This window comes from Schistocerca serialis, chromosome 6 (genome assembly GCF_023864345.2).
Source record: "Schistocerca serialis cubense isolate TAMUIC-IGC-003099 chromosome 6, iqSchSeri2.2, whole genome shotgun sequence".
Classification (NCBI taxonomy): Eukaryota; Metazoa; Arthropoda; class Insecta; order Orthoptera; family Acrididae; genus Schistocerca; species Schistocerca serialis.
This window is the reverse complement of record NC_064643.1, coordinates 438766401-438791956: the sequence shown is the minus strand read 5'-3', so window position 1 is coordinate 438791956 and position 25556 is coordinate 438766401. Positions and strand designations below refer to the sequence as shown.

The 25556-nt window shown below is 41.8% G+C and overlaps 1 protein-coding gene across 1 annotated transcript in view; it reads right to left on the bottom strand.

Moving 5' to 3' along the window:
• Positions 1–25556, bottom strand: part of LOC126483907 (adenylate kinase isoenzyme 5) — a 454419-nt gene that overhangs the window by 173368 nt on the left and 255495 nt on the right. The gene's annotated exons all lie outside the window — the stretch shown is intronic.

Genomic DNA, 25556 nt, shown 5'->3' with positions numbered 1-25556 from the left:
GTGAAATACTTTCGGTCATACTAAACAGGTGAAACGTTTCTGAAACCAATCGTCAAAAATGGATTCGTCACTTCGAACCAGAGAGGAAACGCCAGAGCATGGAATGAATGCACCAAAATCTACAGTCAAAAAGAAATTCACGAGTCAACTTCCGCAGGAAAAGTGATGCTCACAGTTCTTTGGGACTCACAAGGGCCAACTGTGCAACATTATCTGGGAAAGGAGTCAACAGTAAAATGTTTACGTTACAGGGATGTGCTGTTAAAAAACCTGCAATTCGCAATAAACACAGAGGTCGCTTGTCGAAAGGAGTTCCTGTGTTGTGTGGCAATGCACGTCCGCATACCGCACGCCACACCGCTCAGACTCTTCAGACTCTGCGTTTCGAGGTGTTGGAGCATCCGATCCCGCCACGTCTGTGTTGTCCACATAAAAATGCTTAACAGGCCGACGATTTGGCTCCGATCAATGGATGAAGTAATTGGTCCGCGCGTAGCTTGCTGCGCAACCATAACTCTTTTTTTCTGAAGATATCCGACAGTTTCTGCAACGGTGGGCCAAGTTCATTTATAATCAGATGTCTGTGTTGAAAACTTACGTTATTAAAGATTGTGTATTCTCGTTGCAATAAATTATAAAAATTAATTGCGGATACCTTTTGACAACCTCATACATAAAATCTTAGTTACTTACTTCGGTCCAGATACAAAAACACATGTTTCCAATAAATAAAACTAAAATTGCTATCAATTAGAAGGTTGGTTTGAACGTTACAGTGCTTTACTAAGCATTGTCCTATTGGAAGTGGCATGACATTGACTTTCTTTGATTTTCGAACTGAGCTACCGAGCCAGTTATAGGATGATCCACAGCTTAACGTAGGCTGCGAACCGTAAGTCCATAAAAAGTTTAGCTGCTACTGAACTACAGTACAAGACATCCTAACGAATTTATTGTTGGCTAAATGTTTCTATTCCACAGATGAATTTCATAGCAAAACAGTTGTTGTACCTGTTGTTAAACATGTGGCATAACAAAAATCGTATCTAATACTTGACTTCGTCACAGATTCATTGCAGTAACCCATTCAGTTTAAGTAAACCTTGGGAACTCTTGTTTTGTATGATATTTAGCTACAGTAGCCTTGTAATTAACTCATTGAAAAGCATACATATGAAAGGGTATTTTAGTGGCAAGTGTTATAATTAATATATATATTTCTTACATCCTTGCGCATCATCTCAATTAGAATATGTATTCAGGATATTGGCGTAGTTATTCTTTTGTAAATCTGAATTATGAACTTTTGTTTATCTGACATTTTCTACACTACTGGCCATTAAAATTGCTACACCAAGAAGAAATGCAGATGATAAACGGGTATTCATTGAACAAATATATTATACTAGAACTGACATGTGATTACATTTTCACGCAATTTGGATGCATATATCCTGAGAAATCAGTACCCAGAACAACCACCTCTGGCCGTAATAACGGCCTTGACACGCCTGGGCATTGAGTGAAACAGAGCTTGGATGGCGTATACAGGTACAGCTGCCCATGCAGCTTCAACACGATACCACAGTTCATCAACAGTAGTGACTGGCATATTGGGACGAGCCAGTTGCTCGGCCACCATTGACCTGACGTTTTCAGTTGGTGAGAGATCTGGAGAAAGTGCTGGCCAGGGCAGCAGTCGAACATTTTCTGTATCCAGAAAGGCCCATACAGGACCTGCAACATGCAGTCGTGCATTATCCTGCTGAAATGTAGGGTATCGCAGGGATCGATGAAAGGTAGAGCCACAGGTCCTAACACATCTGAAATGTAACGTCCACTGTTCAAAGTGCCGCCAATGCGAACAAGAGGTGACCGAGACGTGTAACCAATGGCACCCTGCACCATCACGCCGGGGGATACGCCAGTATGGCAATGACGAATACAAGCTTCCAATGTGCGTTCACCGTGACGTCGCCAAACACCGATGCGACCATCATGATGCTGTAAACAGAACCTGGATTCATCCGAAGAAATGACGTTTTGCCATTCGTGCACGCAGGTTCGTCGCTGAGTACACCATCGCTGGCGCTCCTGTCTCTGATGCAGCGTCAAGGGTAACCGCAGCCATGGTCTCCGAGCTGATAGTCGATGCTGCTGCAAACGTCGTCGAACTGTTCGCGCAGATGGTTGCCGACTTGCAAACGTCCCCATCTGTTGACTCAGGGTTCGAGACGTGGCTGCACGATCCGTTACACCCATGAGGATAAAATGCCTGTCATCTCGACTGCTAGTGATACGAGGTCGTTGGGATCCAGCACGGCGTTGCGTATTACCCTCTTAAACCCACCGATTCCATATTCTGCTAACAGTCATTGGATCACGACCAACGCGAGCAGCATTGTCGTGATACGATAAACCGGAATCGCGATAGGCTACAATGCGACCTTTATCAAAGTCGGAAACGTGATGGTACCATTTCTGCTCCTCACACGAGGCCTCACAACAACTTTTCAGCAGGCAACGCCGGGGAATGCTGTTTGTGTATGAGAAATCGGATGGAAACTTTCCTCATGTCAGCACGTTGTAGGTGTCGCCACCTGCGCCAACCTTGTCTGAATGCTCTGAAATCATTTGCATATCACAGCATCTTCTTCCTGTCGGTTAAATTTCGCGTCTGTAGCACTTCATCTTCGTGGTGTAGCAATTTTAATGGCCAGTAATGTATATTGTCAAGAACCTCCACACTATTTGTCTGAGGAACGAACAGTATAAGATAATAAATGCAACGTTGTGAGACCGTATGACAGTGAACTACAGTCTTAAACACAAAGAGGCTTCCGAGAAATCAGACAAAACACGAATTTTTTTAACGTGTAACTTAACTGAAAATGTTATTCGTTATTTCAGTGAAACGAACTTATAGTTTCTAACAATCCGAAGGTATTTATTCTTTATAGATTCGGCTATGTCTTGCAGTATTTCAGAAAAGAGACTAACGAATATTGTATGCCTACTTTTTCGTTTATTTATCATGCCCTACTGCGCTGCATGGACTATCGAATGTCTTTGGTTCAGCTGTTCTTGCAGATAGGGCAGCGCTGCGGCAAAGATAAAAAATATAGCATGTAACCAAAACAAAATCCGCTCTCGGCACGAAACACTTGCAGATAAACATCCCTGTCTTGGCAAGTCTCGCCCTCACGCTAAGGCATATTTTCTGCTCCCAAAGCAGATTTCATGAATACGGAAGAGGATATTTTTATGCAGAGTGCAAAACCACTAAGAAGTTTCTGTCTTGATCAACAGTTGCTATCCCTGCTAATTGCATCACAAACGGAGAGAATATATTGTACTCGATTATTAATTATCCCGCAGTTCAGTTACGCATTGTCGTGAATGGCTAATAGGAAATTACTTCCGCATATGTGAAGAAATTTTTGTGCAGAAATTTGCCATGTTTAACGCGATAGTGCAAACATGACTTTATTTTATTGACCTTGCGTTGTGAAAAAGAAGAAACGCTCTCCATATTCCCATGGCAAGGTCCTATCGAAAACTCTTTGTGTTTGTTCGTCTGCTATCTTTGTACATTGTGTCGAGTGTGAAGCTTCTTAGAACGCTTCCATTTTTTTCAATTAATGGTACTGTTGTTCATCTGTTTTACTGGCAGTTTTTTGTTTACAGTGGACCGTCGATCATCTGAAATAACTGGAAACGGGAAGATGTTTGGATAGCTGATTTTTTGGAGCGGTAATAGACAATTTACGGAAAAATATTGCGCTGGAGGTAATATGAAGATGAAACAAAGAAACGCTGAATAAACACACCACCATTAACATATTTTTTGTAATATAACTCTTACAAACAATACGGCGAGCTGACTATATAGCCTAGACTGAAAAGTTTAAAAAGACCATTAAAGTAGGAAAATAAGCCAAAATTTCTCTTTTCCCTTCAGAGTTGAGACTCGTTTTTATTCCAGACAGTAATTGGCACCACCACATTTTTCTTGTTCTTACCACATCATGACCGCCTCAAGGTAGTCAAAAACTTTCTCACTGGATGGTCCCTTTTTCAGCACGGTTGTCGTCGCTACGTTTCTCTTCATCGTCACAAATATCTTGGTAGCTCCTGACACTTGCAGTTACTACATCGTCCATCAGTACTTGATAGCCAGGATTATCAACATAGTTTTCGAGCCAGTCTTGGATATTTTCCTGATCACATGTTCCAAATGCTTAAGATTCGTTAATCGGCTCAGTAAATTCGGACAGAAATCGGTTGACTGGTTGCTCTTCAGGCGCAACAATTCATCTGCAGGAAGGAGCCTTGCTCAGTATCTACCTCGTGGTTTTCTGCCATTTTTATCGTTTTTCTGTGCGAGCTTCCATCTTCACGGTGAAGTACACTCACATAGTTTGTAATGGCTGCACTGTTCTTTTTAACACTTAGATTGCCATACCCGTAATATTACTCTGTCCTCGGTGTTGCCACTCTGAAGTGTTAACGTCCGATATTTTTGCATTTCCCACTCCATATTTCGGAGCTAATCCGAACCATATAACACACGTCTTCACTTGGTCTATTATTTTAGGTTTATGGAAAACATTAAGAACGACATGTTATCGTTTAGCTGCACAACAGTACGATCTGACCAGCACAGCGAAACATCAGCTAATGTTTCAGGAGGTCGCTGTTCAGATAATCGATGCTCTCTGTAACCGTATAGCTACGAAATATGTTGCTATTTATTTTTTATTTTTTTCGCGTCTTGCTTATTGTAGATGCAGATTTACGATCATAACTCAGTCATGCTTCCGCCACGTAGTGCGAATGTCGTCTGTGAACGGCACAGTTAGTAAACGAGGGGAAGAACCTCGAAAGCTAACCGATTGTTGAAGAACAAAGCATCATCTGCTGCTGTTACGATCTGTTACAACGTGGAAGGATACCGCTGAAGATGAAAGCCCACAGCTACAACTAACAGACGTCAGTGAGGCAGCGCGTATTGTAGTTACTACACTAAATGAAATTGACGTGGATCAGTTTCCTATTGAATATAAATTCGACGAGAAAAATACTATTGCTGAACTACATGTAAGTCGCTAACGTTGACTTAAAATGACTCAAGAAATTGGTAGGCTTCCTGGTAAGGGTTTATCTGGATATGACTTTGAAATTAATACCGGTGGAATAATTATGAAAGGTCCTAAATGTAATCGTAACGGCAGTGCAAAATCTTCTACTAGAAATTCAACAACAAGAAATAGCTCCACAACGCCTCGGTAAAAGATCAATCTAATTTATTTAGAATCCACGATGTTCTTGGTACGTATATGTAACAAAAATGGTAATGTTCACAAACTTCTTGTAATGGCGTACGGAAAATTAATATATTCCAATTACCATAAAGATAATGAGATACATTCATTATAAGCAGGAAAGAACAGTTGAAAGTAGAATTATTACATTATACAGCAGATGCTACTGTTCCGGTATGCAACATAAATACACAGTGCAGGTGGAAGACAAAGTTACTGCGTTTCCTGTCTGTATATGCGATAATCCTCTCTTTCCTGCTGGCAGCGCATTTCCGAGGTCATTAGAGACGAATCAAACAGCGCCCCAGCATCCACATCAAGGAATTTGGGGAAATCACGACAAAATAACGAATTTCTGAGTATTGAAGGAGGCACAATGCCTGAAGACCATAAAACGGTGACTGCGCAGAAACAGAGACACAACAGCGCACACTCAGATATTAACTGCAATGCCTGCGTAAACCAACACATCACTTCATTCGAAATTGGGAATACATCACTGAAACACGTTGTGCTACTGGTGAAAACAACCTTACTGTTACTGTACTTTACTTAACACAGTTTTAGGCTTTCGAAAAACATCGTTTATGCCGGATGACATTTAGAGAAATAAGTGTGTATGTTTGGACGGGAATTTGAATTACGCTCCTCCAGTGCTCTGTCTAGGTCTGCACTTTTTTTTTGTGACGAAGCTATGGAGACGTAGGCTGATCGCTTCGTCATGAACAAATCTGCATTAAAATATGTGTAACTATAGGTGATAAAAATTAATTATTGAACAAGTTACGACAGTTACTTACGTCCGGTTACAACACAACCTAAATAATCAGAATACTCCAGCTACTAACGTTACAAATTTAGCTGCTTCTTGATTACAATGTTAAAAGGACGAAGCGAAATGTTATTTCATTCAAATGAAGCTATTTTAAGGCCAGAATCCAAAACTGGTCCTTAATTTCTACCCAGTAAATACTCAAAAATAGTATGACACTGAACTGAACTAATATCTAGCTCGTTAATCATTGTTTAACGTGAAAAAGAAAGAAATATGAAAATATCTAGTTGCTGAGAGTGTTAGAATCACGCATACAAAGCACTCCTTAAGAGCTTGTGCTGCGGGGAGAAGGGGTGGAGGGGCAGGGGGCAGGTGCGAGAGGGGGGGGGGGGTACATTAAGCTCAAGGGTTAATACGAGGTGCGTGCAATAAGTAATGCAACATATTTTTTCCTGAAAGCAAGTTGGTTGTTTTTTTTTTTTTTTTCAGGATTCCAATAGACTATCATTCTCCACTCTTCTGGCTACGAAATCCTATTTTTCAATATAATCTCCGTTCAATGCGACAACTTTACGCCGTCTTACTGGGTGGCCCTGTATGCCTGCATGGTACTACTTCTAGTGGTCGACGTCGGAGCCAACATCTTGCTGCATCAATAATCTTCCCATCACCCACGTATCGCTTCTCGTGGAGTGCATCCTTCATTGCGCCAAGGAGATGGAAGTCGGAAAGTGCGAGAGTCTGGCTTTATGGTGGATGGGGAAGAGTAATCCAAAAAATTTGGAGAGCTCGTCTCAGATGCGCAGACTTGTGTAATGCCTTGCGTTGTCATGGAGTAGGACAAGTCCGTTCGCATTTTTGTCGCGACGAACACGCTGAAGACTTTTCTTCGATTTCCTGAGAAAAGTGTAGCATGAGTCCCAGCTGAGTGATGCTGACCGGCACGCAGGAGATGGGCATGTCTTTGCGACCTTGTTGCGACCATGACAGACGCCTCGCCCAACGACTCATCGTGCTTTTGTTCACTGTGAGGTCTCCGTAGACATTCCGCACGCACCTGTGAATGTCAGCGACGCTCTGGTTTTCCGCCAACATAAGCTCGATGACAGCTCTCGACTTGGCATGAACCTCCGTTACGGACGCCATTTTGAAGGCTAAGTGTAGCGCCGCCACCTGTCGGAACTTCATGAAACTAGAGGGACCGAAGCAGGAATATTTCACGATGTCCCACAACAAATTCTGCAGTTTGTCAACTGAAACTGGCTGAGAAAGAAACGTGTTGCATTACTTATTGAACTTAAACTTGAAGCTTTTCGGCAGGCTAGTCACACGGCTACCGACTGTGCACGAGGTCGCTATTTCTTTAGGTTCTTTCCATACGTAACTGAACAAAGGACAGTCGACACCTGGATAAGAAACTTTTCTTTCACCGCCACGCAGAATACATCACCCATAAAGGGTTAAAGTTGACAAAGGCCTTGTACCTGCTCTTCTCCAGCCGAGAGCTGAATTTAGATACCAAGCTCCGGCTGTATCACTCCGTTGTCCTACCCCCAATAACATATGGTTCCTCTGCGTGGGCCACGATTAGTTAAGTGTCAAATGCTGACGTTCCAACGCCTACAGAATAAAGTTCTCAGATGGAGTCTTCACGCCCCTCCGCTCACCAGCATTGTCACTCTGCATGAGGAGACAAATACGGCCCTTCTCAAGACGACCATTCGCCGTTAGGCTCGCCAACTATACAGTAAAGTGGACGCCCTCCGTGAGACGGTTGCTGCACTACAAACCATCGGCATCACATGTGAATGTAGGCTTTCACGGTGTATACTGCTGATGAAATCTTCTCGGGCTTCTAACCGGGTAGCTGCGTCGAAAATCCGCGACGTTTGACGAGTATCATTCTCATAATCTTCTGGCGATCTTCATCGAAACGTCGTGGATTTTCGACGCAGCTACCCAGATGGAATCCCGAGAAGATTTGACAATCGGCGCCACAATTCCACGGCGCTGGCACTGACACCCCGTTCCGCTCACCATCCTGGAGGACTCGGATTCGGGCTATGACTGACGAGAGGCCCAATACGACCACGTTTTTCTGTCGGTTTCGTACACTCATTAGTAGTAGCTTGTTCTCGTCCAGCCACTTTTTTCCCTTCACCATAGAGTTGGCGCATTACAACCCCCCTCCTCTGTACTTCCACGGTCGGAGGGAAGCACGGAACTTTAAGTTCCACCGCCACACCTTCAAAGTGCTATGCTCGGCTGTTATTCAGCCGTTGCTTTGAGTTTCCTCTCACCTGCCCACCGAGGCAGTTGGACCGAATCTGAACTGGTAACGCTGTGTAATAGTACACTGCCACAAAAAAAAGAAAAAATCTGCACCTACAAGTCTACAGGCTTGCACTACTTGTAAACGTATTGTCATATCGTTGGCTTACTTGTGGAGTATCTTTGCGGGCAGCCGCGTCTGTAGAGAGTCGAGCGCGGGACACGGTAGTGTCACGTGTGTAGTGTGTGTAGCTCTGCATGTGAGAGGCTTTGTTAGTATTCAGGTTGAAGTGTTGCTACAAGTGCTGTTACAGTAAAATGACGAAATATGGAAGGGATTAGAGGATAGTGCGTCAAGAAGTATCCTCTCGTTGCGCGTCGCACAGCATCGATCATCCGCGCCGTGTTCGGTCTCCCAGAATGAACTAATGCCAATCAGCAAAAATTAGTTACCACAAAAGAGTATTAACTAGTGCCAGTGTCTTGTTGCGAGCGTGAGGACGTGCGTTCGATCATCGCGTTTCCGCATTATCAACAATCTGCCGCGCAGCGACGGTTACGCGCACGCTCGTACTAGGGGGAACTGAGAACTGAAAAATTAACTTTACGAACAGTGTTATATCATTACTAGTGTCTAAGAGGACTATTACCATATTTCTGTACGTGTGACTAGCGTAAGAACTTCCGTGCGATCATTCGGCTTCCGCATCATCAATAATCACCCGCGTCGTGTCGGTTACGCGTAAGCTCGTCTGAATTATATTTTTGGACTATTAATCATCAAGATTGTTAATTCGGATAAATATTTACGATTTAGAGTGTAAACAGTGCAACCTGTGGTTTCCATATCGTCTCAGAATATAGTGGTTCGTACCAGACATAGGACAGTGTTGTGTTTAAACGTTGAGTTCAAATGGTTCAAATGGCTCTGAGCACTATGGGACTTAACATCTGTGGTCATCAGTCCCCTAGAACTTAGAACTACTTAAACCTAACTAACCTAAGGACATCACACACATCCATGCCCGAGGCGGGATTCGAACCTGCGACCGTAGCAGTCGGGCGGTTCCGGACTGCGCGCCTAGAACCGCTAGACCACCGCGGCCGGCAAACGTTGAGTGGCTCCCCTAAACCCGCTTGCATGTTTTTCGATAGATAATTTCAGGCAAGCCAACAGCCAGCAGTAGTGTGGAGCAGAACAGTACGACCGCCGCGGGATTACCAGGTACGTCGTGTGGATAGGGCGCACGGTCAAGAAAAGCAACGGTCACGAAACGAGAAGTCAGTATAAAGTACCCCACTTTGTACTTCCGGGCGTGTTACATGCTGTCCCTCTTTAAACTCGAGTGATTATCCAACTGGATTCACCAGCAGAGGCCTGAAGAAGATCCCAGCAGATGAGTCGAAACGTCACTATCGAAGAAGCAGTTCGAAGAAGAAAAAGTAAAGTGGACGGATCAATGAGTAAGCGAGAAAGTTTCCAAAGACAGAATGCAGATACAATGGCGGTGATTATTATTAACTCAACAGAGCAATTTCATTCACTTTTGTTATATTAGTTTTTTATATGTTTACGCTGTAGAGTTACCTGTTAACTGACGTCGTCGTTAATCTACAATATATGTCAGTCGTTGTTATAGCTTACAACGTGACGTACGATAACAAGACATGAGGCTACACCAGCATTCATCGTTATGTGGGTGAAACGTCAACCCTGTAACGAGGCTGCGAGGTACGTGAGCCGCCGCGCAAAGGGCGATCCCTGAATAGCAGTGACGTCGCACGTTACGGCGCGGGGCAAGGGCCACGTGTCGTTCGGCACGGAACGGTGCAGGAGCGGCTGCACTACCGTGCTCGCGTTTACAAGACTCTCTTCATTCACTAGTCTTTCTGATGTCCACGTCTACAATTTTCTAATATTTATTTGTTCTTTGCTACCGCTAGCGCAATGTCTGTCAATTCCCAAAAAATAGCCTCCAGAATAGCCCTTCACTTTAAATAGGTTGTCTGTTTTGTAGGTAGAAGTAAAATGTAGAGTCATCTTCAATTTTTTTGGTCCTGTCCTCCTCAGTTGCGCGTAATACTACGGTATGTTGATGATTTTCACTTATGGACCGTCTGACAGCAACTGAATAAAACACAATTTTAGTGCCATACGCGTTTCGCCTTTATTTTCTGCAAGGCATCATCAGTGGCAGGTTGCGTAGACAGTTTCTTACATATTACGCTCCTGTTGCATTTTTGGTCTTGTTCGACTTCCTATGAGCGCCAATTTGCTGTTTTTTCTGCATTCCACAGCACTATGCACTGAACGCTTTTTTTAATGCCACATGCATTAAAAAAAGCGTTCAGTGCATAGTGCTGTGGAATGCAGAAAAACAGCAAATTGGCGCTCATAGGAAGTCGAACAAGACCAAAAATGCAACAGGAGCGTAATATGTAAGAAACTGTCTACGCAACCTGCCACTGATGATGCCTTGCAGAAAATAAAGGCGAAACGCGTATGGCACTAAAATTGTGTTTTATTCAGTTGCTGTCAGACGGTCCATAAGTGAAAATCATCAACAAAATGTAGAGTATTTCAAAAAGAATCATCTGCTTTCACAAGGCGCCATGTTCTACGTGAAAGAAAAAGTAAACCTGGAGTATTTTTCAAAAGAATAATTCTATTTACGTATTTTTTATATGACTACGCTTAAAACCTGGAGGCCCGTTTTACAATCAAGTTTAGAATCAGTGTTTTCATTTATCTTTCTCAAATGTACAGTGTGTCCTCCGTCGGATGTACGACGGACATAGAGACCTTAGTCAAATTTGCACGAGCCCTTTTTCAAGAATATATCTGCTCTCACTGCTGTTTGCAATGTGCAGCCGTATTTCACCCAAAGCTGTTCCGAGTAGACCCACGTAGACGGCAATAAATATGTCGCTACCAAATTTGAGAGGTATTGTACTATATTGTATTGTATGTTAATCGCGGGCCTAGAAACGAGAGAGAGAGTCCGTCTCCGCTGCAGCCGCAGTGGTCCACAACCCCACGACGGCTACCGCAGTCCACTTCACCCCTCCGCCGCCCCGAAGTACTCTTTCAGGATTATTGTACGGTTCGGCCCCCGGTGGACCCACCCAGGGAACGTCTCACACCAAACGAGTGTAAACCCTATGTTTGCGTGGTAGAGTAATGGTGCTGTACGCGTACGTGGAGAACGCGTTTGCGCAGCAACCGCCGACATAGCGTAGCTGAGGCGGAGTCAGGGGAACCAGCCCGCATTCGCCGAGGCAGATGGAAAACCGCCTTAAAAACCATCCCCATACTGGCCGGCTCACCGGACCTCGACACAAGTCCGCCGGACGGATTCTTGCCGGGGACCAGGCGCTCCTCCCCAGTCCGGAAAGCCGTACGTTAGACCGCACGGCTAACCGGGCGGGCTAAATTTGGTAAGTACTGAGTGTTTCGAAAATATACATCCGATTTCAAAAGATCTGAAAGAAAGCAAAAATTTGGGGTGAATTTTAATTTGTGTATAGGGCTAAGAAATTTTTATTTTCAAAAGAACCATAGTTTCGTGCATTCACCTGCAGCGTTGGTGTACTGTTTTCGTTTAGCATCGAAGTTTTTATCTATGCTTCACAAATGTTCAGAGTACCCTCCAGCTTAAAAACGTCTAGAAGCGATGTGTCGCGCCCAACTCGTCCCTGTTACGGGGCATCGCAGTTCAACAAAAAGGAAGGCACGCAGGTGGAGTCTTTCACAAAGCCCCACAGAAAAAGAAAATCACGTACCGTGAGATCAGATGCTCTTGGAAGCCAGCGGTGCAGAGCGATATACTTAACTTCGTGGCAGCTCAATGTTAAAGAATGCTCTTACATGCAAGTGCCACTGCGGTGGTGCTCCGTCCTGTTGAGAAATAAGATTTCCGGAATGTTCTCACAATTGTAGAAAGAGCCAGAACGCCAACTTATCCAGGTAGGTGATTCCTTTCCGCAAAACAGAACATATATACCAAAAATCTTCCGTCCAGAAACGGCACTAGACACCTGAGGCTTAGGAGAGACTCTCCGTGCTCGGCCATTGCATGCGGTCGCTGTGTTTCCCATATTCTCACGATTTTTCATTTAAATGGAAAGCAGACTTATTACTGAGCAATAGATGTGAAAGGAAATTACCTACCATTTCCACGTCCAGCACGCGTACACAAAACTCATCACGTTGTTCTTCATAACCGTTATCAACGGCGTGTAGTAACTGAATCTTGTATTAAATGAAACCACAAGTTTATTGTTACCAGTCACCGTTTTACTTATTTCCACGACACGTTTCAAAGGTTTAAACCTCCATCGTCGGGTGGATTTACATTAGTTAGTATGACATTTGTGTGTGTGTGTGTGTTGTGTTACGATTTTTTGGAGGAATTTGTAGCACTGTCTAGTGGAGAAACAAGACACTATTTCAGAACATGGTTTTGGGTTTCTTCTGACAAAAATTAAACTGATATCTAATGCTAAACAAAGAATAAGTAAAATAGAGTATCTCCAGTGGTCACAGGTTCCTTTCGCTGTCGTAACACATCACATGTATACTGTCGTATTTTCTAAACAAATATGACGTCTGGAATCTGTTGGTCGCAAGGTTCGTATAGCAGAAGAGAAGACATAACCGCAAAGTACAAAGAATATACATTGTGACAACATTATTACAGAATAGTTATTTAAAGGCTTTGGAGGGGTCTGATGTGTCGAATGCATGTGTGTGTACTTCAGGTGGCACATAAATCCGATTTTGACAAGTTAAAACAGCTTAAACTTCATACTCGTTTATACAATCATATGAAATGTTAAACTTCATACTTGTTGATGACAGTCAAGTCAAATGTTACAGACTTTGAGTACAATAATCATATTGGCTACAGCAGTAAAATTATAGATAAACGACAATATTCGATTGGGATTAATAGACAGATGTGGCAGGTTGGAGGCAGAAGGAGAGAAAGAGGGAGAGGGAGAGGAAGTGTGTGTGTGTGTGTGTGTGTGTGTGTGTGTGTGTGTGTGTGTGTGTGTGTGTGTTTGTGTGTGTGTGTGTGAGAGAGAGAGAGAGAGAGAGAGAGATAGAGAGAGGGTGGATAGAGTGATTGCATGAGAGCAAACTTTACATGGCAAGGGGTCTTACAATTACATGCTACATATATTAGCTGCGTAAAGGTTGGGCTAATACATTGGTTAATGCTTTAAAAAATGCAGATAGATATACAATATCTGCCAGTAGTTGATGTACATATAATTACAAGCTGACAAGGGGTACAAGCTGTTTGTGTGATGAATTATCTGTAAATGAAGTCAATCTCTTGTACTCTTGGCGACTGTCAATATTTATGGTAAATATTAAGGGTGTTTGTGTGTGTGTGTGTGTGTGTGTGTGTGTGTGTGAGTGTGTGTGTGTGTGTGTGTGTGTGTGTATTTTAATGATGTAGGCAGTTGCTGAAAACAGAGATGATACTATTGTCATTTTTGTCATTTAAGATGGATTCAGGTTGTTTTATTTGGTGTTTGTAATTTTATTCTATTTTACTTATTCTATTTTACTTATTCTATGTTTACCGTTAGATATCAGTTGAATTTTTGTCAGAAGAAACCCAAAACCATGTTCTGAAATAGTATCTTGTTTCTCCACTAGACAGTGCCACAAGTTCCTCCAAAAAATCGTAACACAACACACACACAAATGTCATACTAACTAATGTAAATCCACCCGATGATGGAGGTTTAAACCTTTGAAACGCGTCGTGGAAATAAATAAAATGGTGACTGGTATCAGTAAACTTGTGGTTTCATTTAATGGTAATAACAGTCACGGTAAAGCCTAACCTAAAATGAATCTTGTATGGTTTGAAATACAAACGTGGCCACAAAATACGTGAAACAGACAGCTGAGGAACTGCTAACTCTCCAATGGCCCGAAGCATAGGCTTTTGTAGTCTAAGTGTAAAATTACGTTGAATGCCTTCTATGTATTGGACGAGCACTGTCGGTTTCCCTAGACATAAACAGTTAGGGTCTTGAAACTTCTCCTGCAATAGTCGAGTGTTTTGAGCTTTAGGAAGTACAGTGCCGCACATTCGACGAAACGAAAGTCTTGTCGTTCAGCTGCATTTGATTTTCACTTGCATAAATGGAGAGCGCAACGCCTTTTGTTATCGTGTTATGTCCATCTCGACCCCACGTAATTACGTAGCGAGTGAGCGTACCACGAAGATCCCCACCCATATGAACGGGAAACTTATAACTGGGTCCCAAAATAAACAATTAGATTCGAGCCATAAGCTGAAATGAACAACAAGTTTCTTTCTTTATTTGTTTATAAGACAAAGTCTTGTGAAATCAGTGAATCTTTATGAAGTGCCCTGTACTTTAACACATTATACGTAAAATAGCGATGGTGATTAACAGAAATAAAGCTCGTAGTGTATTGGGTTATGGTGCAGAAAGAAGATCTAAATTGCTTCCCTTGTGCAATGCCCTGGTTTCCTCTCCACCGACTGGCTGCAATTCTTCTGGGCCCGTGGGGTAGGGGTGGGGAGTGAGTGGTGGAGGTGGCGCAGTGGGAGGTTCGCGCGGCCGGAAGCCGCTGAATAATGCAGGCCTGCGGCCCATTCACTCGGCGCCGCTTAGTTCGACAGCTGTTTACTGGAGTCGCCAGGAAACCGACCATCCTTCCGAGAAATCACTGCCTCGGCCAACCTCACGGAGTAGCGTTGGTCAGTTGTAGAGATGGGCAAACTGAAACACTTAACTGTTTCGAAACAAATGAAACAGTACAATGTAATGTTTCGATACGCTGTTTCGAAACAGTGAAACAGTTTGTGTTTTGTAATCTAATAAATCTACACATTTTATCATCTTGAATGTCTACTGTATAAGTATGTCCATATAAACACAAATAAGGTGCGAGAGCGCTAATCATATCGCAGAAAGTATGAAACTATAACTTAGGCGTCTTGGCAGTTTCGTATTTCATGCAGCAAATGCGCTGCCTTCGTGTCGTGTGACTTTCATACTTTTCAATTGGCTGAGGACAGCCATAGCTGAAGACAGAAGAACCACCACGAACGGAACTGGAGGTGGGAGCAAACTGCAGAAACAACTGATATGCTACTGGGATTCCCACATTCCGTTAGTATAGGTAATATACCCATCCTGCTGATTTCCATGCACACAAAGGGAATCATTGTGGATAATAGGCACAGCTACTATAGACTCACAAATAATGCCAAATAATTCGAATAAATAACAAAATATAACAAAAAAATTTGGCTTTCAAGGTGTTTCGAACCGTTACTATAAATTCACCATGCTTCCCAGTCCTTCCCGTTCACCATTACACTAGCAGTGATATGTCAAACAGATTGCTTGCAATTATACCTACATCATATTTATGTATATGTCTAATAACTGTCACTCTACGCCTTTTTTTATTCAAAATGTTGTAGGCTTACTTGCGTTTCTTAATATGATTACTGTACATGAACAGAGAAGCGTGTGTTACAAAAAAAGTGTAATTTAACTGAATGATTTTCACATATTTATTATTTTGAATGTGAATAGTATGCGTTGTTTCATTGTTTGGTTAGTGTTTATAAAGCAGATGTTACGCCATTTCGGAATAGGACAGTCAGCTAGAAACGAAGCTTTATTTTCGGATATATTAGGCTTCATGCCATTCTTGTCAAAAAGATTTCGACACACTTGAAAGTGTTTCACAAAGTGGTATGTTGTGTTTCAGTACCTGTGATGAGCCCGAATCTCGTCCGACACACAGCGGAATGAAACATCACTGTTTCGATACAATTAGTCCGTTCCAAGGACAGGTGGACTGAAACAGCCTTATTTTGAAACAACTATACAGTTTCTGTGTCTGGCTCGAGATCGAATCTGGTCCGGTTATCCGAGACAGGAGCAGAATGAAACACCACTGTTTCGAAACAGTGAACCACAGCCGTTCTGAAACACTGAAACAGTTTTACGTATCGATATACTGTATCGACACATAGAAACAGTGGCCAAGTCTAGTCAGCCGATTAAGGGAAAGGAAACAGGAGCGAGTTTCTCACTTTGGTTTGCCATTCATTTATCGTGGTCTATACATTAAGCAGTAATGTTCTGCACAGGAACCATTATACAAAAATGTGTTATGCTTCTCGTAGCAAGAAAATCGCGGCCGGCCGGAGTGGCCGAGCGGTTAAAGGCGCTACAGTCTGGAACCGCATGACCGCTACGGTCGCAGGTTCGAATCCTGCCTCGGGCATGGATGTGTGTGATGTCCTTAGGTTAGTTAGGTTTAAGTAGTTCTAAGTTCTAGGGGACTTATGACCACAGCAGTTGCGTCCCATAGTGCTCAGAGCCATTTGAACCATTTTGAAAGAAAATCGCATTCATTTACATCCCCTGCTTCTTTTGAATCTATTAGCAGATTTAGATTTAGCGCTGAGTCAAAGTTTTTTTTATTTAGAGTTATGCAAAGACTTTGAGTGAGAGATGCCTTAGTTCTGTCAGGGTGACTAACACAAGTAAAACAATGCGTGGCAAAAAAATTGAAACACCCAGAAGGGGAGGAGGATACTATATGAAGGGCCAGGGGTTGAGAGGTATGTGATGTTATTTCAGTGATTAGAAAATCTACTCAAATTTACAAAGAATTTCGCATTAAGAGGCCATTTATCAGGACGAAGTCACACACCTTTTGGTGTGGATACATGCACTGATTCAGTTGGGAAGAGTGTCACGACGCCGTTCTATACTCTCCTGAGGCAAGGTGTTCCAAAAATGTTGCAACTGGTCCTAGATGTTCTGGATGCTGGCACTAGGACGCATTTAGCGTCTTAGCTGGTCCCACAGATATTCTCTTGGCTACAGGTATGAGGATCTTGCAGGTCACAGTAGTACCTCAATATCACGCAGATAGTTCATACAGACACGTGCCATGTGTGGATGAATATTTTCCTATTGAAAAATGCACCACGATAGTGCAGCATGAGAGGTAACACATGAGGACGCGGGATGCTCGTGACGTTCTGTTGTGCCGTCAGTGTTCCCTGAATCACCACCAGGCGTGACCTGAAGTCAAATCCGATGGCTCCCCATACCGTGTCCAACAAATTTCTTGTCGAAATAAAATTATATCACGTTCTTCCATAGGAAATGATTTTGACATCATTGCTCAAACGTACCCTAAATTATTTAGATGTGTCTCTCGCTAGGGCCTCAACAATTCTACAACATCAGAACTGTTATAAAACCTTAAAACACACAACATGATTATTTGTAATCCCCTTTCTGCTGTCAAATTCGGATGTCGTCGGACTTATAGTGTCCACCATCCCACAAATTAAATTGTTCATGTGAGCCCAAAGGAAGAACTACAGCTAACTTAAAATTCACTTGTAGTAGTATGGCGCCAAACAACGGTTCTGAAGTCATTTTTTGGCAACTGTTAAACGCCGTATCTTCTAAGTATTTGTACGAAATTTTGCACGGGGTGGATCTGCCAAATGGATACAATTAGGTTGGCAAATTGCAATTAAGCTTATCCCCATACTAGTCTCTCCGTAGAATACATGGTGTGTTTTGTTTCTGTTTACTAAAACAGTTATTTAGATTAATGAGACCACTGCTTAATAATTTTGACATAGCTGACGAAGGGAATCAGCCTTTAAACTATTGCATGTTGAGGAAGTGTGTGAGAACAACTTAGACAAGGCGTTTTAAGAGAGAAAAAATATATATACTTGAAATTACATAAATTATATGTTGTTAATGAACGTAAAAACACATGTAAACGCAAGACTTGACGTCAATGTTAACCGAGTATTAGCTCATTGTTAGTAATAGGAATAGATCCATCTGATTCCATTTGCAGCATTTATAGGCGAGTGCTGTATCACGTAGTGGAGCTGAATTTGGCTACTAACGATTCATTCCCTTTTCTCATCTAACATGTAAAGTAACAACACCGAGACTGTCTGTTCCTTTTAACTACACTCAGTTTGTGTGATATAATTATTTAGTGCTACGTGTGTTACTACTTGCATTAACTTTCACAAGCTGCGAGATGGTCTTGAATCGAACAGTGATGCAGAAAATGTAGAATAAATTTCTTTATTTCCGTGTATGATCACAAAATGTTAGGTCCTACCACAAAATGTTAGCTCCTTAGACTACCGGCTTCAGTAGTTGGAAGATGTACATTGCTACCCGAAACCTATAGTCTGTGGACCTAACATTTTGTGATCATAGACGGAAATAAAGAAATTTATTCTATACCTGCATTAACTACATTCGAACTGTTTCTGTACTGTAAAAGAAGTAAAGTGTGCGTTTTTACGAAATTGTCTCATAACCTTGAAGTTCCCAAAGTTCTGTACAAGCTGATCTTTCCCTGAAGGAAAGTATATCTCTAGTTACTGATATTTGAATTTTCTTTTTTCATGCTGTTTGACAAAAGGTTTAGTTGCAACCTCTTGTTCATTGTGTTACTAGCACTATAATTCTTTCATTTACGAAATTTATGTGATAATTGATACTTTGTACATTCTTATACAGTTAACATTGAACTAAGACAACCACAAATTTCGGTAACGTTTTCTTGAATGCTGTGGAATAAGGAATTCTATCTGATAACACTTCACCACCGACTGCTGTGGAAAATGTGAATTGGCTTTTTTTTAGCAGCACACATACATTATTCTCAATTAGTAACCGTAGATACAAATCTACCGTGATGAGCAGTTGATTTATAAGCATGTTGCTAATGGCTACGGGCATCGGCGTTTTTTGTGAACGCTATCTGCCTAACGGAAGCATTGGGATCCTTTCTAACTGCCGCAATCGACTAACGGAAAGTGTCCCAACGAGCAGATATCGATCATACAAGTTTAAGACTAGGGCAAACACGAGACACGCACACGAAGCAGGATGAGTGAAGATACACCTCGAAATATCATGAGCAACGACAACTCTGCCGGATAGTGGCGGATCAATATTTCACTTGCGTCATGTAGCTACGACGAAGCTTCCCTGTATCCAAATGCTTCTACGTCTCGCAAATACTTATGTTACTCTTATCTCCGTTTGACAATTATCCAAAAAGGTATACTTAATGTGGCATGTTTGTTAGGAAAGTTAAAAAACAAGATATCTGAACACCACATCTTTTTTTATAAGCTTATATTAGGCTCACAGTATAGTATCTTTGGCAATGTTTGCGGCTGATATGCTGCAGTGGGCAATTTTACATCAATTATTCTTGTAATAAAGTTAAAATATAAATCGACAAAAGCTGTTAGATATATATTTGATTAGTATTAATTAGATGCTCTAAACATGGACTTCCGTTAATTAGATGTCGCGGAACATGGGCTTTCAGCTAATACTGGCTAGGAAAAAAAATATTAGAAAAATGAGTTTTTATTAACACAAGAAGGCTGGAGGGAACGAGATATTCCAGAATCGTCCACTCACAGACGCTTCACAGAAGCAAGACTGAATGTTTTCGCCCGTTGTCGCAGTTAGATAAGCCTCTACGATTTTATTTATTTACTTAGTTATTTAATTATTGCTTATTTAGCCTGACCACATAAGGACCTTCAGGCCCTGTCTTAACTCTGACCGGGAACAACACAGAAAAATGTTACATAACAGTCACAATAATAATAATTTGGATTGTTATTAAAAATAATAATTATCAATAATAATAATAACACTAATAATGATAAAATAATGGAGACATTAAGAATGATGTTCATTACTTTTGAAGTCTTACTTGGTATCAGAAGAAGGGCAGAGCAAATGAAAGAGGAAAGGACTGAAATGAAAGTGACAGTGGCTTCTAGGAAAGAAGAGAAGTTCAATAGAGAACTCTGTAGAGAAGGAGAGGGAAAAGTGATGGGAGAGGGAGGGTTGATGAGGGTGAGCTGCAAGAAGAGAGAGCTGTTGTGAGAGAAGGTGAGCCATTAGCCGTGTTTTGAAGTTTGAAATTATTTTAATTTCTCTAATATTTTGAGGAAGATGGTTCCATAGTCGGGTTCTGGACACAGGAAATGATTTAGAGAACATGACAGTGTTGTGTAGGGGTACAGAGAGGATTTTAATTTGTCAACGAATATTTATGCTATGTCTGTAATAGCAGCGTATGGGTTGAAGATGAATAGGAAGGAGTGCAGTGATTGAGAAGACGTCGACGGCAGGAGTGATACGGTCTCAATAGTGCACGTCACAGATGTATCGCACACAAGCAGTCATCGCCAATTAGAGCCGATGTCAGCTGTCTTATTTATGAGATCATACCATAATCAAGGGTGAGGAATAATAATGACTCTACGAGCTTCTTTTTAAGCTCGAGAGGTAATACTCTTTTATACTTCTGCAGCGAATGAAGTGATGCTGACACCTTCTTACAGACTGCAGTTGTGTGTTCAGTTCATTCTATACGATGGTCCAGAATTATCCCCACATTCTTCGTAGAAGAACTGTTGACGGTATGTAAGATATGAGTGGCACCATTGTATAGTGGAATATATACTATTATATGGTATTCTACTATACCATTGTATAGTAGAATATCAAAGTCGACAGTATCGAAACCTTTGCTGAAATCCATAATGCACATAATAAGCGCCTCTTGTTGGCCCATAGCTTCTTTCACTTCGTCAGTCACTTTTATAAGAGAAATCGTCAGGCTGCGATTTTTTCGGAACCCACATTGGTATTCATCCGAAGGGTTATTTGCTGTTAAGTAATCGGTAAGCTGATTGCGAAATATGTACTCTAAAGTCTTGAATAATGCTGGTAAAGTACGAATGGACCTGTAGTCAGAAGGCTCTTTGGCAGATTCCTTTTTAGGGTCGAGTCCCTTTTTCAGGCCATTAGGAACAAGCTGGAGGACAAAGAGTGGTTAAAAACATACATTATAATATACAGTAACGGCTCGAAGAGGAAACTGAACATTTGTATTGTAATATTGTCGTGTCCTGCAGCTGTAGAACGAATTCCCGTAACTGACTTCCTGACTGTGTTACCAGCTGCAGAAAAATTTTTTCGTTTGTACCGACAACAGACACTGAAAAGGATTCGATGGTTTTCGTACTTGTGCTGTGGTCAAGTAGAGATGAAGGCGTGGCGAAATACTTATTTACATCCTCAAAAGGATGAGCTGCACATCTAGGTTTGTCTATTTCTGGCCTCGTAGATTTTTCCACAAGACAGAAGGCCAGTGACTATCCTCAGTTAACGAATGGGCGTGTCCTAGTTTTGCATTTCTCGCCGACTAACTCCGCTGTGCCAATTTACTTTTCTTGTGGCATATCTTCTTGCTGACGTTTCGGTTGCCTTCCTTCTCATATTATGCAATTTTTGCATATACGGTGTTGTACGTTGACCATTAATGTTACAGATCCTTATGTAATAAAGTACTGGTATTAGCGGCTTGCAGCAAGAATTACGAATTAACAAACACCTACAAAAACCGCGCGACTCAGTCAAATTCGGGAAGGGTAGGATGAAAACATTCGTTAGCCGCGCGGGATTAGCCGAGCGGTCTTAAGGTGCAGCGGTCATGGACTGTGCGGCTGGTCCCGGCGGAGGTTCGAGTCCTCCTTCAGGCATGGGTGTGTGTGTTTGTTCTTAGGATAATTTAGGTTAAGTAGTGTGTAAGCTTAGGGACTGATGACCTTAGCAGTTAAGTCCCATAAGATTTCACACACATTTGAACATTTTTGAACATTTGAAAACATTCGCTAGCCATCTATATTTAAATTTCCTTTACTTGAGGTACATTTTATTCCCAAACAGGACGTAATCTCTGGAGGTGAACATTTACTCGGGTTATCGGAGAGAATGTCTGCTGCCAGTTTATTTATTTATTTTTTTAATTTAATATTTCTGTCAGGGTCTTTTGATTTAGAAGATGATTAATTTATCACCCACAGAAGAACGGTTTCGACAAAGTGCTTCGATAAAGATTATTATTTTTGTACAATGACCAGCGAATATTTCATTTTTCCATCTGACAGCCAAGTAACGACGCCGGCTTCTAAACTCTTAAGACGGGCTGTCAATTCGGCCATCTGCTGTCAATTGTGTTTGTCCTTCGTTCTGTTATTTTGCTTTAAGAAGAGCAGTACGCCAAGATACTCGTAAATTAATTTTCATTATAAAGAACTACACTTTTTGTTCTTGCTATACACCATAAATGTTTCAGTTCTCAAAAAGGAATTCTCGTCACGGCACGTGGACTCTGAGAAAGATTTACAGTTTCATTTCATGCCATTTATTTCTTGATTATCTTCTTTATTGTTGTAAACGTCAGAAAATTATGAATCACCCTTTGTCGGGACACAACCTTTACGTTTAAATTTAACTAAACCATTGAAGCTCGCCGACGAAGAATCTTTGGATGAGCTGAGAGTGGAGAAGGGGGGCCCCTTTATAATTAAAAAGAAAAAAAAACAGTTACACGCTGTAATCTCAGTTTACAGAAGAAATCAATGTGCTGCGAAGTCAATACACAAAATTGCGACAAAGGATTTTATCTTTAGTGTAACATAAATGACAAACAAGCACATAGTGCTATATTTAATTATTACTGTGAAATACAGGCGCACGGGAACGTGAAAACAACTATTTGAGTACAGAAGATGATAAAAGGAGGAAAATGCACTAAAGATGGCTTTAGGAAACAAAAGAGAAAGGTAATACTTGCACTATAAATGAATTCATTGATACCTTCTCATGAATTCGAAATTTGTATGTGATATTATGTACTGCCTATCACCCAAGAGCTTTAAATGTTTGACCGACATGATCTAACATAGTTCTAACGAAAACCGAGTGGCGTTGAGGAGACCTAAGATTCTGGAGTCGCTGTCTAGTTGATTGGAGCTCCCGTCCGACCGTTTTAATTTAAGCCTTCCCGTCGTTTGACAAAATAACGAGGACAAGAGAGATTTCTTCCATGCACGCATCGCCAACTGAGAAATTTTTCTATTCTAATGGCGTCGTTATCTTTCTGATAAGGACGGCTTGCTCATTCTAAAAGCATCAATTTTAACGCATATGCATTGTGAAAGGTGGTTGAGCCTACATTTTAACGCTGCGTTTAACAACTACGACCTCATAACCATCACTAATAAAATCAAGCTTCCTGACTTTGACATGGTCTGGTTGAATTGTGTGACCCGCTAATGTTAATAGGCCCCTTATGACTGTCATGGTGTCAACTAATTATCCTTCAAAAGGTTTGGTAATGCAACAACATTCACTTGAGCAGAAAGCGCCCTAGCGAAGGCCATTGTCTAGGAATATTGTAAAGTGATGCTGACAGTTGTCTAGCATCATAGGAAGCATTGTGCTGAGGCATTCCTCTACCATCAATTCAAGAGAAAAAATTTTCCACAACACTGCCCACTTTTCTTCTTTTGTGGTAACTCTTCACAGTTACTTATGAACTGCTATAGATAAAAATTAATTATAGGAGCTCGAGCTACTGGCCGCAGTCCACACATATAATATGGAGAAACATGCGGAACTTTCCATGTACGCTTTACAATGCCCAGAACGAATATAGATGCAGTCAGGTGTTCATAGATTCCCTGGCTGGGTTGATGCATGGTCCTGTGGAGGATGCAACCATCATGTGAGGTGCTCATGTCTTCTGATGTGACACCGCTGGTAAATACCACGGCCGGTCGCTTCTGTCTCTCTCGTTCAATCCAGAACGTTGTCTAAGTGCCACACGATTTTACTCATCTCAGCCTGATCTGTTTACATTTCCCCGATTCGGACCACTCTTTGGGCAGACTCCTCACACTTTACGAGTACCTTCGCTGTTCCTGGACTTTGGTACTGGCCAACACTTGAATAAAGTGAACTCTGTTGTGACCGGCCACGCAGAACTGTCTATTTGCTCCACTGATTTCCGCATCAGCAATGTCTGTGCGAGTGATCACAAACTTTGTTTCCACGTATTTCCGACTAGGATACGAAAGTGTTGATTTATTTAGTGAACATCAGTAAAATTACAAGCAAAAAGCAATGCATTTGATTCCGGAAGCAGCCACTGTCTGTACTCTTTCCCTGCTACACAGGGCGAAGAAAAAATCGCTTACTTGGACTTCGCAGCGCGCTTCCTCTTTAAGATTGGCAATCTGGCAACATTTTAATCATGTATGCAGTAACTACCCCTGTCAGCACATAGCAGTAGTGCTGTGCAGTTGGTGCAGTGGATAGCATTTTGGGTTAGCATGCAAGAAGTCAGGGTTCGATTCTGGGTCGAGGCTTATTTGTTTTTATTTGCTAACAGTAGTTTCCGTGGTACGCTTCCTGGCGTCTCAATCGACATACAGTGATTGCAGTGGGTGTTCCACAAAACATTTGCAGTTACGTGCTACGAACACAGAAATGGAAATGAAATCTTTTACGTTGATCAACTTTTAAAGAAACCTTTAGCACCTCGCGGACGCGAATTGTTTCACGCCACTGTATCTACTAAATTCCAAACCTGTTTTGAGTGTACACTCCACCGATGGTCCCATCGAAATTATTTGCAAAGCAGGCTGCTAGCCCTGCTGGTGACGTAAGGCGCTTACGAAATGTAATGGACCTGTGAACGTAGCATAGTTGGTATTAATCGATCGGACCATTGGGTGAGGGTAACACAAAACAGGTTTGGAATCTAGTAGATGCAGTGGTGCGGAACAATTCGCATCTACGACGTGCGAAAGTTTTTTTTTAAAAAAAGCTAACCAATGAAGACGACTGTATTTCCGTTTCTGTGTTCGTAGTATGTAACTCCAAACGTTCTGAAATCGCTTTATGACGATTAAGCTGTCAGATACTGTACTACGCAGACTACTTTTAGCAAATGAAAACAAATAAGCTTCGACCGAGACTCGAACCCTAGACTTTCTGCATGCTAACCCAAAACACTCTACATTGCACCAACTACACAGCAATATTGCCATATACTGACAGAAGTAGTTACTGTACACGTGATTACAGTGTTGCCAGATTGCCAATCTTTTAAGTCCATTTGCAGCCTAAAATATGCGCAGCATGTGAGGAATCGCGCTACGAAGTCCGAGTGCGCTAATTTTTCCTCACCCTGTATACCTGTTAGCTTAAACTTTGTGTACTGCTAG